This window comes from Ochotona princeps, chromosome 6, assembly GCF_030435755.1.
Source record: "Ochotona princeps isolate mOchPri1 chromosome 6, mOchPri1.hap1, whole genome shotgun sequence".
NCBI classification, from domain to species: Eukaryota; Metazoa; Chordata; class Mammalia; order Lagomorpha; family Ochotonidae; genus Ochotona; species Ochotona princeps.
In genome coordinates, this window is record NC_080837.1 from 25,436,808 (window position 1) to 25,449,326 (window position 12,519).

At 47.5% G+C, this 12,519-nt stretch overlaps 1 protein-coding gene across 2 annotated transcripts in view; it reads left to right on the forward strand.

Annotated features, from left to right (window-relative positions):
- RAB27A (RAB27A, member RAS oncogene family) overlaps positions 1-12,519 on the forward strand; it is an 85,303-nt gene that overhangs the window by 26,243 nt on the left and 46,541 nt on the right. Inside the window, exons 1-2 of one of the 2 annotated variants that reach the window (XM_058665831.1) lie at positions 2,221-2,301; positions 2,553-2,670. The gene's annotated coding sequence lies outside the window, so the exon portion shown is untranslated. Of the gene's footprint in view, positions 1-2,220; positions 2,302-2,552; positions 2,671-12,519 lie in introns of those variants that run through there. The other variant, XM_004578067.2, reaches the window with a different exon arrangement.

Sequence of the window (12,519 nt, forward strand, 5' to 3'; positions counted from 1 at the left end):
CTTTATCCTAAGCCCAAAAGATATTTGAAAATATTTTCAGTGCAGAGGTGTCCAGGAAGATTTTGTTGCTTTAAGGGGAAGACCAATAGTTGTATGAAAAGTGTTTAAATTTTACTTGCAGTTTAAGGACGAGTTAACATCAATCTCTCCTGATTATTGTTTTAGTACTTTGTATGCAGAATCCTGGGCATTACATAGGCATAGTTACTCAGAATGAGCATTTTACAAATCCCTAGGAAAGTCTTATATACCCTGAGAGTTCAAAAGTATTGTTTGTAAAACTTTACTCAATTGCTACTATAATTACAAAATATACTGGCTCTAACGAAATTTTATCTGGAACTTAAGAATCTTGGTACATTTCCTTACTAAAAGATTTCTAAATTCCAGAGATTATCAGATAATAAAGAGAAAACACGTAAGTTTTCACGAAAATGTACCCTTTCCCATTTTAGAAATTATTTATACACACTGGAGCTAACAGATGTGACATGTAGTTCTTTTTAATTTACTGTGAGATTTATGAGACTGTTTATATTGAGGATGTTTTAACTGCTCACAGGTTGTTTTTTTGTTTGTAATTAATTTATTTGAAAGGCAGAGTGACAGAGAGAGAGGGAGCAGGGTCTTCCATGAGCTGGCTCACTTCCCAAATGCCCACAATAGCCAGGAGACAGGGTTTATACTTGCATTTGCTGGATTGAAAGTTGAATACTTAGGACTTGAGCTGGCAACCCAGTATGGGATGCTGGCATTGCAAGTGGTAGCTTAGTCTGTGGTGCCCACAATGCCATCCCCTCATGGTTTTGAGGTTGGTGGTGAGCTTTTGTAGACAGGACATAATGTATCTTTTATATACATGGAGCTACCAGAATGACAGAGTAGCTTTCTACAGAGGCAAGGGATAGATTGATGACATGCACAGCATTTTACTCAATGATTTATATGTGCTCAGTAAATGATAAGGTATAATCCATGCTTTTAAGCCATTCATAAACTAGTAAGAAAGATCAAGAACTTAGTTGGAATGGTGAGTGTTTAGTGCAGTGGTTATGAAGCTACCTGGGTTGCCCTCATCGCAGACTAGAGCACCCAGGTTTGAGCTCTGCTCTTGAATCCAGTTGTCTGCTAAGATGCACCCTGGGGAGCTGCCAATGACAGCTCAAGGATCTGCTTCCTACTGGCTATGTTGGAGACCTGGCTTCAGGAGTTCCCACCTCCTGACTTCAGGTTGGCGCAGTCCTGACTGTTGCCAGCATTTGGGGAGTGAACTAATGGTTGGAACTTCTCTGTCTTTGCCTGTTGCTCTGCCTTTCAAATAAAGTTAATAAATAAGTTAAGTTTAAAAATAAACAAATTGGGTAATAATACTGAGATGAACAGTTGTGGAATCTGTTAACAAAGAAAAGGGACAGCTGGTGGGTTTAGAGCTCTTGCACTTTGGTGTGAATTAGACTCATCTGGAGGGCTTGTTCAACTCCTGTGCCAAACCTTCAGGCTTTGCTGACTCAGGACAGTGGGTCCAAGAATGTGCATTTCTTGCAAGTTCTAGGTGGTATTGGTGACACTGATCTTGGGACCACATTTTGAGAGCTACCAGTTTAGAAAGCTGCAAATAGTTGTGCTGGTTGGAGCCTAGTTTGTCCATGTTGATGTTGGAGTAGGAAGTTCATTGTGGCGATTATGGGAAGCCATTAACAGGTTTTATGAAGGAGAATACTTTGCCCTTTGGAAAGATGGATTTGGGTGCAGCATCGAGGCTGGATCAATGAAGGGACCAGGTTGAGCACGAGAAAACCAAGACAAGAGACAGGAAAAAAAAACTTGGAATAGGGTAGGAAGCAGAAAGAGCCTTAGGACTTGGGAGCCAATTGGAAGGAGAAGGGGAGGAGTCACTGTGGAGCAGCGGATTTCTGGTTGTGGCTGTGTGGCGATTGGGGTTGGAAGGAGGGCTGGGGAGAAGTGTGAGGAGGGAAGCTGAATGAAGAACGCATTGAAGCTGCGATGCCAGCAAGGCGGCCCTGTAGGTAGTTTCACTTGCAGGACTGGAGGCCAGGAGCAAGGTCTGGTGAGTCATCCCGCTCTGTCCTTGCTGCCAGGCCATTTCATCTCCTGTATGGCTGGTTTAGATTAGGCACTGTGTTTATTAAAAAAAAAAACAGTATTAATGTAGCTCTTAAGGGTCTTGAGCAGATGATTCCTTTTAAGATGTTTGCTGAAGGAAACCAACGTTCTGCTTTGTGAATCTGGGGGCAGAGGAAAGTAGGAGTTGAAGTTACGGATCTTCTCACAGTGGAAGAGGTTAGTAGAACCACCCTGTGTCTGGGGCAGTGGCCTTGGATGTGAGTAAGCTTGAAAGGGGCAAGATCACTTGACTGGTTTGCAAGGCCATATGACCAGCAGCTGAGACTAATTAGCTGGATTGTGGGTTTTTACAGAGCTGCGTGCTTTTGAAAGTTGATGGAGCGAACTGCTTTTTCAAAAGACTCTTTTGAAAAACATTTATAAATAGGTCATTCTGACACGCAGATCTCTCTTTGTCTTAATGTCAGACAAGAAGAAACCCTTCTCAAGAGGACATGTGGTTGGAAATCATCAACTATTGAAGTGTTGGCTCCAGTCTCTAACATTGTGGAAAAACACAACGAGCATTTTCTCCACCCTGTTAAGGTATGGATTTGTATTTATTCTTTTTTCTCTTCCTTGTGGTGGTTTTCAGATGCTTAAACTACGTGTGATTGAACACAAACTACCGTTTTTCTGTGTTACTGTTATTTTAAGTAAAGAATCCACAGTGTTGGCTGTGTTTCTTAGGCTTATTCAGACAGGTGCATTTTCAGTGACTGGAGACTGGGGATGAACACTGACTGCCTTCCTCCTTTCTTTTTGTGCTTGATGAAGGAGCATAGAGTTTCACTCTCAGATATGTTGAGCAGGTGAGTTGCCTAAGGAATCACCTGAGTCTTCTCATACCCTGAGGACTGGTATCCACAAAATACCAGCTTATAGGGGTTTTGGTTTCATATTGTTGGCAACTTTAATTGAGGGACTGACGTGTGTGTTGGGAGTAAGCTGTACTTCTGGGAATTAAAGCTGCCTTCAAAGGAGGGGTAGTTTTGTTTGGACGGAGAGGGAGCCGTGGTAAAAAGGGAAGGTGCATGTGCTTTAGAGCAGTGCAGTGAGCTAGGCAGGTTCCGAAGAGCTGAGGAGTGGGCATGTCATTGTTCTACTCTCTGTATTGGAGATAAGATGACTATTACTTTAGTTGAAGTACCACAAGAGAATACCATAAACTGACAGCCATAACAAATGAGTGACTTCATGGGGTGGCGTGTGGTGGTGGTGGGGGGTGCTGTGGCATAGTCAGCTAAGCCACTACTTGCAGTGCCATTGTTCCACATGGGTGCTAGTTCAAGTCTCACCTGTGTCACTTCCGATATAACTCCATACTAATGTCCTGTGAAAACAGTGGAGAATGGCCCAATTGCCTGGGTCCCAACTATGCTTGTGGGAGACCCAGAAGAAGCTCCTGGCTACAGTCTGGCTCAAGGCACAGCTATTGCCATCATTTGGGGAGGGAACCAGCAGATGGAAGTGTTCTCTCTTTGTCTATCCCTCTCTGTAACTCTGACTTTCAAATAAATGAATGTTTAAAAAAAAGGGAGGGGCGTAGAGGTCCGAGGGAGAGGTGTTGGCAGGGTGACTTCCATCTGTGAAGGAAGCTCTGCTCCAGACTTCCTTCCTCGGCTTGTGTGCTGCTGGCCTCTCCCCACACGCTTCCCCTCATCTTCCTGCAGGTCTTATCTGTGCCCACAGTTCCTCTTCTTTTTAATGATTTGTTGTACATATTTGAAAGGCAGAGTGACACGGAGGGAAGGAGGGAGAGAGGGAGGCAGGGAGGGAAAGAGAAAGAGAGAGAGAGAGAGAATATGAGAATCTTCTATATGCTGGGTAATTCCCCCAAAGGCTTCATTTGCCAAGGCTGGGCCAAGCTGACAATGGAAACCAGAACTGCAGTGAAGCCTCCCATATGGGCAGTGGGGGTCCAAGCACTTGTAGACCAGTCTTCAGGTGAGGGTATCAATGCTTAAATGTGCTGAAGTCACTGATTAGTTACTGGTTAGTGCAGGAATCAAGGCATCCTGCAGGCTGTCCTGACTTGAGATGTTGGGCTTCCTTGCCTGCTTTTCACCTGGGAGTCCGCCCAGAGTCCCCTTTACCTGGAGTCATTGTGTGTGGGGAAAAGCTGATATGCTTGCCAAGATTCCCGAGTTCTAAGTGTGAGCAGAATGTTTGGGGAAGAGGGTTATCTCATGCAGTAAAGGTTCAGGTGGATTGGATACAGTTCCGGGACATCATGTTCTCTGCCTTTCTCAATTCTGACCTTGTCCCTTCCAGATCTGGTGTTCCTGACACGACAGCCTTTAGAATACAAACAAGTGTTTTTTTCTCCTTTCCTGAGGCTGCTGCCCACGAGGCTGCACTGGGAAAACTGCTGGCCAGTAGGATGGCGCCATGGCAACCCGGGCTGTGCACGTCAGCAGGTGCCTCCCTGCAGCTGTTTCAGCTTCTGCCTTCTGCAGAATTGAGTGTTCCCGGCAGAAATGATCCCCATTGTCCCCACCCCATTGCTCTTTTCCCTTCTTATGGTTAAAGCTGTCTGAGGGCTGCCCCTCTTTTCCTGCTACTCTCCTCTGCTTTCATGTGCCCCTTGGCTCATGCAGAGCCAGATGGAGTGCAGGCCCCAGCATTGGTGACAGCTCAAGAGTCACGTCTAGCACATTGAAAGCAGGAGTTGACTATCTGCATGTGCGTGGTCTTTGGCAGGACGTGCTTTTCTGCGTGTTGCCGCTGTGGTTGCAGGCTGTCAGCCCAGTGAGCAGAGGTGCAGTGGCAGAGGCTGGGATGGCGGGGGGGCATGGGTGATGGATGAGGCACAGGTGCTGCTGGAGCGATGTGCTCCTGTAATGGCTGCCTTTCTGGTGGTGCGGCCACCTTGCTCCAGCCTGGACATCCGTCCTCCCCTGAAGGGCCGAGAGTTCGGATTAAGGTGCTTTCCTCTGTCATCTTTATTGTATGTGCTGTCAAAGACCTCTTCTTGCTGATGCAGTATGAATAGAGTTCCTTCTGTTATGCCCTTCATCCTCAAAGAGCCGCTAGATCTCCTGTCTTGGCAAGAAGGATGTGCATCCAGCCTTGAATGTGTGCTGTGTGCTTGTGTGTGAGGGATTACCTGCTCAGCTCAGGCCCTCTCTGTGTGAAGGTTCTGCTGCCCCGTGTCCTTGATTCACTCGTGCTGGTCCTTACATCTTGACTTCCTCTTCTCCCTAACTGTCCAACTCGCCTCTCCCAAGGCCGCAGGAAATAAAACTGTGTGAATGACTCCAAATGTATGCCCATGTTCTTGGGAGCTCTGGTTCTGTTTTTCAAGTGCCAATTAAGCACTACTCCTGGGATGTTCTTCAGACACGAGGAATATTTAATTTATTATGCCCCATACAATGTAACATAGTATTTGAGAATATGCCTGACTTCTAATCTTGGTCCTGCCATTTGTTTGATGTATAACCCTGGGCAAGTTTCTTAACCTTTATGTGTATCAGTCTTTCAAATGATTTCCTTATTTGAAAGTAGAGGGGAGAGGTCAATATTGTGGTACAGTGGGTTAAGCTGTAGCCTGTGACTCTAGCATCCCATGTGGGCACTGACCTGTGTCTCAGTTGCTTCACTTCTGATCCAGCTCCCTGTTAATGGATCTGGGAAAGCAGAAGATGGCCCAAGTGAGTCAGTGCATGCACTCATGTGGGAGCTCCCAGCTCCTGCCTTTAACTTTGCCCTGTTCTGGCTTTTGCAGCCATTTAGGGAGTGAGCCAATGGATGGAAGATGGCTCTCTTCTCTAACTCTTTGTCTTGTTCTGTAACTCTACCTTTCAAATAAATAAAATAAATCTTAACCAACCAGCAAAAAAGATTCAATAAAAAAGGAAAAAGACAAACCACAAACAGGAAGAATATTTTGCGATGTAGGTGACTAACAAAGGTTTAGAATCCAGACTATATAAAGAATTCCTATGCACATGAAAGAAAGTGGCAGCCCTGTGGAAATGCAAGGCCCAGGACAGGAAGGTGCTTTTCTGTAGAAAGAAACTGAATAGCCAACCAACTTAAAAAGACATGGCACCTCACTCACAGAGAAATGGCACTGTAGATAAAAATTTGCTACCATTTAGAGAAGGTTAGCTACAGACACCAATCGTTGGCGACTGTGTGAAGTTGGGAGTGGGAAGCAGTCTTATCGGGCAGTGATTTGACATTAGCTTGAATTACTGCACATGCACGTTTATGGGGCCCAGAAATGTCACTGACAGCTCCTATCTGTTGTGTACTGAAGTAATTCAGATACGTTGAGATATTCAGTCTTTTCCTGAGATGATAAAAACGGGTCCTGGCCTTGCTGAAGCCTTCAAACTCAGTATTTTCTTTGATCACAGGTGTTTGCCCCAGTGGGTCACACAACTATTACAAAAACGTTAGCGAGCAATTTTTTTTTTTTTTTTTGGGTCCATGGTTTTCTTCCTATTATTTTGATGAGCTTTACATAGTTGATTAGGGTGCAAAGGGTCAAGGGCTATAGAAAAGTGGGTAAGACCATCATGTCCACATTCTCCCTTTTTCTTCCTGTACTTGGAGGAAGTGGGGGACATAAGGAGAGAAGCCACACCCAGCCTCCCAACCTTCCCAGGGTTCCCAATGTGGGGCATGTTCCAAGGGCACTGCTCAAATGGTTTCAATAGTGTAACAGTTCTGAATTGCTGCTCGTCTCGCCATTCCAAGCCCAATGAAATTTCTCCAGAATCTACTGGCAGACACAGTCCATCTTAGAGCCTCCATTTGCCCAGATTTTCACTGCCAACACTTGGCTGGGCTAGTTGATCCATTTGTTCTGTCCTCTGTCATGGTACCAGGTGTCCTGGGCCGGCTCCAATTTACTGCCATATCTTCCATGTACACCTGGATATGCTGTCCACTGCTCCATCTGAGCCATGGAGGAGGCTCAGCTTTGACACATAAGACTCCATGCTCAGACCTTGGAATCTGCACTTTCCTCCATGGTTGGGGTTCTGAATCTAGCAATTCAGTTGGGGGATCCCCAAAGAAACTTTATCTGAGGTGATCCCAGACCCGATTCTTGTGTGTTTGCCCATACACGGTTCAGCACAGTCCATTGCCCCAATTGGCTTATGGTGGTGGTTGCCATTGCTGGGTCAGTTCTGTTTCCAGCTCTGTCTTCTACACAAACCAAAATGGGTGTTTCAGCCCATCCTGATCCTGCCCACCACACACTTGGCCCTCTCGTGACCCTGGGGGAGCTGTAGCCACAATAACTCCCCACCAGGCCTGCTTCCTACCCTGGTTCCTGTGCGTGCCAGTATGTAGAGCACAGGTCAAGTCTGTCCCGCATCCCATTCAGCTCTCAAACATGTCAATGGGCATTGAAGCCTGGTTCAGCCAGCCCCACTATCCAGCCCACACACGTGTTGGTGGGTGCCACTGTGAATAGCCATGCCTGCCCCAGTCCTGCTTGTCAAGCTCACCAGTGGGAGTGGCAACCCAAGGGAGAGGTGCCTACTGTTTCCCTAATGGGCCCACTCCTACTCCCGGATCATGCACTCTCCAGGTGTTTCTGCAGTTTAACCTGACAGAATTTGTCTCTTGTGCTAGCATCTGCCAGATGATGCTGCAGCAAAACCCAGCCAACCCTCACCCACTCTGGCTTATACTTGTACTAGTAGGAACAATCAATGCAGCCTAGCTTTTCCCTGATCCAGCTCACATGAGGCCCACAGGTGTTATAGCACTACCTGGCCTGGTCTTTTCTGCCCCCTTCCCAGCTCTCACGCTCTCCAGTGGGAGTGGTGTTGCAGCAGGGGCACCCCAGGCAGCTCCCTATTGGTTTTGCCCCTCCCCTGTGGGTCTTACATGTGCTGGTTGGGTGCTGCAGCTGGGTCTATCATGGCCCACTTCCCCTTGGCATTTGCCAGTGGGTGCTGTAGCCTAGCTATGCCTGGCCCACCCCCAATTCCAGGTCACGCTGGTGGGGACTACAGCCTAACCCAGCCCAACCCAGCCAATCTCAGCCCTAATGTGTACTGGCATGTGTTGCAACCAACCTGGCCTGCCTCACATTCCATTCTGGTGCTTGGATTTGCCAGCAGGTGATGTGAACTGGCCCAGCCTGGTTCATCCCCCTGACCTGCACCAAATATATGTTGGTGGGCAGCGTTCCCTGGCCTGGTCTGGGCTGCTCCCTATTGTGGTTCTTGCACTCACCTCTAGGGACTCTGTCCTGACAGAGAAGTTTCCCAGGCTTCTTCATCAGAACCTCTCCCAGTACCAGTTCTCGCACCCATCTGTGGGTCCATGGGCCAGCCCTACTTAGTCCACCTCCTGACCTAGCAGGAACAGCATCCTTTCCTGACCGGCCTTCAACCCATTCCAGGTTTTATTGTTGGGTGCTACAGCCCAGCCAAGCCTGGTCCACATGCAGACACAGCTCACACATGGCTTAGCAGGGGCATAAACCTAGCTGATCCTGCACCTCCCTGGTCCTCATGAGCACCAGCGGGTCTGGAGTCTGGCCCAGTTCGGTGCACCCAGCCCCAGTCCACACTTGTGCCGAGGGACACTGCATCCATATCCAGACCAGAACACAGCTCCCACTCCGGCCCCTCACCCTCACTTACTAGTGGGAACCACAACCCATCCAGGGCATCCCCTTAGCTTCCCAACCAGGCCTGTTCCCAGCCATAGATCTTGTGCATGCCAGTAGTTGCTCTGACCCAGCTTGGCATAGTCTCTTACCTGTTAAGACCTTTGCCTTTGGATGCTGTATTCTTGGCCTGACCCAACCTGCTGCCAGTCCTGACTCTTGCTGAGGGGTGCTGGAACGTGGTCCTGCTCAGTCTGCTGCCATCCTTGGCTCATGCAAGCCAGTAATTGTAACAGCCTAGCCTTGCATGATCTGTGCTGTAGCCTGGTTTCTGCTCTTTCCAGTGAGCTAAGGTTTGCTCAGCCCTGCCCGGTCTGCCCCCCAATAAAACCAACCCACACATAACCAACAGTTGGAGCTACCCTGCCCAGCTTGCCTGATCCCCAGGCCTGGACCATGTGATCATCAGTGAGAGTTATGACCTACTAGGGGAGTTTCCCACATTCCCCTACTTGGCCCAATCCCAGAACCAAATTTCATACATACCTGCAGATGTTAGGCCTTTGCCAGGCATAGCCTGCCCCTCCATCTTGGCCTTGTATGAGCTGGTGAATGTTGTGGCCCGACCCACCCTACACCCTGTTTTAGGATGCATATGTTGGTCTGGATTTGCCCAGACTATTCTCAGTCCCTTTGCCTGTGAATGATGGCAGGTTCCATGGTCACATCTAGCTTAGCCTATCATCACCCCAACTCTTGAGCTAACTTGCAGGACTTGCATTTCCACAGGGTTGGGCCCACATATCCCCCACAGAATCTACCCCCAGACCTGGTTCTCCTATGTGCTGGTTAGTGTCATGCCCTGCCTGATGTGACCCATCCCCTGTTCTGACATTCAATCAGGTACTGGGGATCTAGCCCTGCTGCACAGGCCCCCAGCCCTAACTTTGGCATTGACTGGTATGTGGTCATCAGCAATGTTCCATGATAACAAACCCTACTCAGGACTCCCATGTAGGCTGGTGTATCAGTCTGACCCATACAGATCTTCAGGTCTCTCCCCTCCAAACCACCAGGTCTCAGGTAACCCTCGCTTACCTGCAAGTATAGTGACCCTGTCATTGGGAGTCCCTCAGGATTCCTTCCTGACCTACATGCACAGTGACCTTATCCATGGATGTCCCTAGGCAGTAATTCCACACCCCAAGACCCCAGAGCTCGCCTCTGGGCCCCAAGAATTGAGTCCAAATTGGCTCAGGTACCCCCAGCAGCCGCCATTCTGCTGGAAGCTCCCACCACCTAAGCCTGGAGGTCCAGGAAGCAATTTTCTAGAAAAACTATTACTAATGTGTGTTAGGAATTGTCCATGTGCATTCTTACAGCAGTGTGTTTTTCGATTAGAACAGAAATTTAGGAGATGTGGTTAGTTAAGGGAATTCTTCTCTGAAAAATCTACAGGTGTTAGGTAATTGGAGAATGTTTCTGATACATAATTTTTATTATCATTCGTAGCAGTGGTAATTCTTTCAAGGAGAGTGAGAGAGGAGGCTGAAGGAGGCTGGTGTCCTGGCCATTTTGTGTTTTCACTGATATGCACTTAGATGAGTGATGTTGTACTAATGGGCAGGATTGGGCAAGACTCATGCTTTAAATGGAAGCAAGTGCCCACTGCAGGCTCCCGAGAGGAGGGCACACTGCACAGGCAAAGGGAGGTCTAGCTGGGTTTCCCAGTGCACACCTGCCCGTGGCTGCCAGGTGCAACCACACATGGCAGAGCAGTCTGGGCAGAACAGCAGGAGGGCCCCGCGTGCCCAGCATGGTTTATTTAGGCTGAAAACATGCTGCTCCAGCCCTTTTTCCATCAGTGTTCACGCTGACGTCCCAGTGCATTCCCTCTTACTGGTTACAGTCATGGCCTTCCTTTGACCACACTGGTTTTCTCTTCTGGACCCTAGGACTCCACTCTTGAGAGTTCCCTTTGCCACTTCCTTTCTACCTAGTAATTTTTTTTAAAGATTTATTTATTTTTATTACAAAGTCAGATATACAGAGAGGAGAGACAGAGAGGAAGATCTTCCGTACGATGATTCACTCCCCAAGTGACCGCAACGGCCGGTGTGCGCCGATCCGATGCTGGGAACCTGGAACCTCTTCTGGGTCTCCCACACGGGTGCAGTGTCCCAATGCATTGGGCCATCCTCAGCTGCTTTCCCAGGCCACAAGCAGGGAGCTGGATGAGAAGTGGAGCTGCCGGGATTAGAACCAGAGCCCACATGGTATCCCGGGGTGTTCAAGGCGAGGACTTTAGCCACTAGGCCATGCTGCCGGGCCCTCTACCTAGTAATTTTTATGTTAAAGTCTCTTAGATCCCTTTCTTCCCTGTGGCGTCCCTCATTCAGAGAGATGGGACAAGGGACAGATGTCATCCTAATCCTGTTTTAATTTCTGCTGGCTAAAATGAACTTTAGACTCATACAGCATGGAGTTGGGAAGAGATCATTGAGTCCGTACTTTCTATCTGAGCAAACAAGGCCAGGGAGGGCTGGTGACCCATGCTGGGTTGAACACAGATGGTAGCAGAGGAACCAGAACCCCCATGTCATAAATGTTCTTTTGAATGTAAAGCCAGTTTCATATTATTAGTGTATTTATCTTACCTGCTTTTTACCATACATTCTGAGCGGAGGAGTTATATATTATTCACCTTTTGTATGTTTTGGCCTTGTTAGCAAGGCTCCTTGATACTTGTTTAAATTGTAGTCACAACCTGATCTTGCAGCAAGCCTGCTCTGTTTCCCAGTCCTCACAGGCTGCCAAGTTTTGCCTCACTTTGAAGGTGCTTACACCTAGTTTCTGCCTCAAAGTCAGACAACCCCCCTTTCTTGACCTCCCAGGGCCTGCTTATCTTGGAGACCAACCATTTTATAAGCCTCCAGTAACAATTTATGAAATGTGTTCATTTAACGTGCTCCAGATAATTATTCTAGTATGCAGGCAACAGAGGAAGAGACCATCTGATTCACAAAGGCCACAGAGCAAGGAAATAAGTAGCAGGATCCAGGTGTCCTGACCCCAGATATATCTCTGCTTCTATCCTGTGCTTGCGGTCTGCATGGGGTATCAGGCATTTTGCTCCTTGATAAAATGCCATCTTTGTCCATTTGTCATCAGTGAGTTCATCTTGCTGCCTTGCCCTGATTGTCAACTTCCTGGGGCAAGTGGCTGGATCGAAAGCCTTTAATACCATATATGGCTGCTAGGTAAGTAGTGGACACATGGTTTCTTATCATGTACAGTTGAGTTGAACAGAAACATATTTTAATTTACTAAAAAAAGACTGTAGCTATCAGTGGAGCTCCATAACATGTTTGGGTCATTCCTGAATGAAATCAACCAGGAACAGAAGGACCAGAGGAAGGAAGAATTTGTTAGACAAAGCCAGAGGGTAGACACAATTAGCTCTTGAGTGGCAGCTGGGCTGTTGTCAGTCTAGTGGTGAGGGATCATGGAGAGGCAGTACCCAGGAGGGCAGTCTACAGGAAACACAAAGCTTTACCAGAAAGATGAGACACAATCAGATGGAAATGGGGTATCTAGTGGAGGGGTGTATGACCTGGTGAAGTAACCCAGACAAACCATACATGCATATTGATGAATTCAATATGGTTTGTAAGACAAGCTTAGAATGGAGTGTATAGATATAGATATAAGATAGATATAGATATAGATATAAGATAGATATAAGTTAGGTTGGTTCATGATCATTTTATTAATGGCTGAAGTGTGAGAAAGTGAACCCCAGGAGCTGG